The 2,500-nt window shown below is 59.1% G+C and overlaps 2 non-coding genes across 2 annotated transcripts in view; both read left to right on the top strand.

The window, feature by feature from the left end:
* Positions 1–654: 654 nt before the first annotated feature.
* LOC138943879 (5.8S ribosomal RNA) lies at positions 655–809 on the top strand. The gene has a single exon (XR_011448565.1). It is a non-coding gene; the product is annotated as a 5.8S ribosomal RNA (ribosomal RNA).
* Positions 810–1,741: 932 nt separating this feature from the next.
* LOC138943887 (large subunit ribosomal RNA) overlaps positions 1,742–2,500 on the top strand; it is a 4,172-nt gene continuing 3,413 nt past the window's right edge. The window contains exon 1 of the ribosomal RNA XR_011448573.1: positions 1,742–2,500. This exon is cut by the window's right edge and continues 3,413 nt beyond it. This is a non-coding gene — a ribosomal RNA (large subunit ribosomal RNA).

The raw sequence follows: 2,500 nt of genomic DNA, 5'->3' as shown, positions 1-2,500 counted from the left end.
AGCAGCAGAGCGCCGTCGGCCTTTTTCGGTGCGGTCGGCGTCGTGCGAGCGGGATGGAGGAGGAGAGGATTATCCGAGACTCTCTCCTTAAGCTTCGTAGCCGCAACCGGCGTCGCGTCGCGTCGCGCGCGACCCGTTGAGGCTCGTTGCGCAAATTGCGAAATTACATGAATGCGATTCGGAGCAGAAGACGCTTTCCCGATCGCGCTCTTGCCAAGCGCAGAGTTACGATCCGGCGTTAGCGCGTACCGGTGGTAACCTACGCCCGTCCGTGCGTCCGCAACGCTCGTGAACGCGCCCCTCCCCGCACCGGGGCAGCGGTCAGCGTGTTTGTACGCGAGCGCGCGGCTATCGGACGAACGGGCGAGAGGACGGATCACACCCGATCAAGTCCGACGGTTTCTTCAAAGAACATTCCGCCCCGGCTCTTCCAAATATATATATTATTATATTATATGTACGGGGAAGAGACGCTCCGATCGCGAAACAACTTTTGTGCCGTAGCCTCCCCAGCGGTGGCGGCGGTCCGCGCGCGTGCTCGGACGCGCGCGGCCAGGCTGATCGAAGGGCCAACGATTTTATCTCTCTCTCTTCGGAGAGGAGACTAAGATGGATGAACGAAGCGTTCGTTGAACGCAAGAATTGCAAAACGATTACCCTGAACGGTGGATCACTTGGCTCGTGGGTCGATGAAGAACGCAGCTAATTGCGCGTCAACTTGTGAACTGCAGGACACATGAACATCGACATTTCGAACGCACATTGCGGTCCACGGATACAATTCCCGGACCACGCCTGGCTGAGGGTCGTTTTAGTACCTCGAAACTGCTTGCGCCTTTGCGCGCCGGGCCACCGTGCCCGTTCGCGCAAACGGTGTACGAGCGATAGTTGGACGTTCGCCCGAGACGAGCCGTCCCGAGAGGCGGCCCCTTGGCGTCGTCTGAAATAACACCGAGGAAAAGGAAGAGTGAGAGCAGCGTACGCACACACGCAGTAAGTAAAGATAGGGAGCCTGCGCGCGCGCGCCCGGAAACTGTCGAAGGAGAGAGGGAGTAGAAGACACGCGCACACACGTTGCGTTATCCCTCTCGCGGTCTCCCGGTGCGCCAGCGCGCGCTCGCGCCTCTTACGCGCGAGTCTTGGTGCGCGCCACCTTCCGCGCAAACGGTAGGAGAGAACCGCGGCGCGTCGTCGCCCGGCGGTACGCGGAGAGAAAAGAGCGAGAGAGCCCTCCTTAACGCGGGTGAATCGCGAGCCGACCGCTTGTCCGAGTCCACGAAATTCTCGAAAACGAATATAGGGGACCGGCACGCGTCGTCGTGTACTCGTCGAATCCGATTCGCCCCGTCGTATCCCATATCCGTGCATAACACACGATATGCGGAGAGAAAATTTGAAGGATGTGGGTGATAGAGATGTACGTGTACGCGCACACTCGCTCGCAATGTATCTCGCGTCCCCGGCGATCGAAGATGACGCGATCCGCGCCGATCTTATTCGTTGTTTGCAAGCAGACAACTCGAACGAGATTCGATCGGCTTACATTTCCTCCTATTAGCGGCTGCGAGCCGCGCGTGGAAGAATCGTTGTCACAAACAACACGTCTCCTCGCCACTCCTCCGAGTACAATGCGAAGCCGCTGTGCCGGCGCTGCCGCTCTCCCGACGCTCGCTCTCTAAGTGAGAAAAGAGCCGGCGGAGGAGGCGGCGCGGCCACGGTTATCGAAAACTAAACTCTTTGACGACCTCAGAGCAGGCGAGATTACCCGCTGAATTTAAGCATATTATTAAGCGGAGGAAAAGAAACTAACTAGGATTTCCTTAGTAGCGGCGAGCGAACAGGAAAGAGCCCAGCACCGAATCCCGCGGTTCCGCCGCAGGGAAATGTGGTGTTTGGGAGGATCCGCTTATCCCGAGGTGTCGCGTCGCGTCCAAGTCCATCTTGAATGGGGCCACTTACCCGTAGAGGGTGCCAGGCCCGTAGCGACCGGTGCGCGTCTCGGGAGGATCTCTCCTTAGAGTCGGGTTGCTTGAGAGTGCAGCTCTAAGTGGGTGGTAAACTCCATCTAAGGCTAAATACGACCACGAGACCGATAGCGAACAAGTACCGTGAGGGAAAGTTGAAAAGAACTTTGAAGAGAGAGTTCAAGAGTACGTGAAACCGTTCAGGGGTAAACCTAAGAAACCCAAAAGATCGAACGGGGAGATTCATCGTCAGCGGCGCTGGCTTCGCGTCGGTGGGCGATGTCCCGCGGAGTCCTCGCGGCTCTCGCGCGGGCACGCTACCGTGCGTCGATGTCCGGCGCTCGTCGTCGTGCACTTCTCCCCAAGTAGAACGTCGCGACCCGCTGGGTGTCGGTCTACGGTCCGGGTGCGGTGACTGTCGCGTCGCCGGTAAAACGGCACGCGACAAACCCCCGGTCGCCCGGCCGGCTGCTCGGCGGTACGCGCAAGGTATCAGGCCGCACTATTTACGGTGCGTCGAGGCCGTCGCAAGCGCG

This window comes from Polyergus mexicanus, unplaced genomic scaffold (assembly GCF_030449975.1).
Source record: "Polyergus mexicanus isolate NDT 795.1 unplaced genomic scaffold, iyPolMexi1.0 SCAF_52, whole genome shotgun sequence".
Lineage (NCBI taxonomy): Eukaryota > Metazoa > Arthropoda > Insecta > Hymenoptera > Formicidae > Polyergus > Polyergus mexicanus.
Note: the sequence above shows the minus strand (reverse complement) of the source record. Positions and strands in the feature narration are given on the sequence as shown.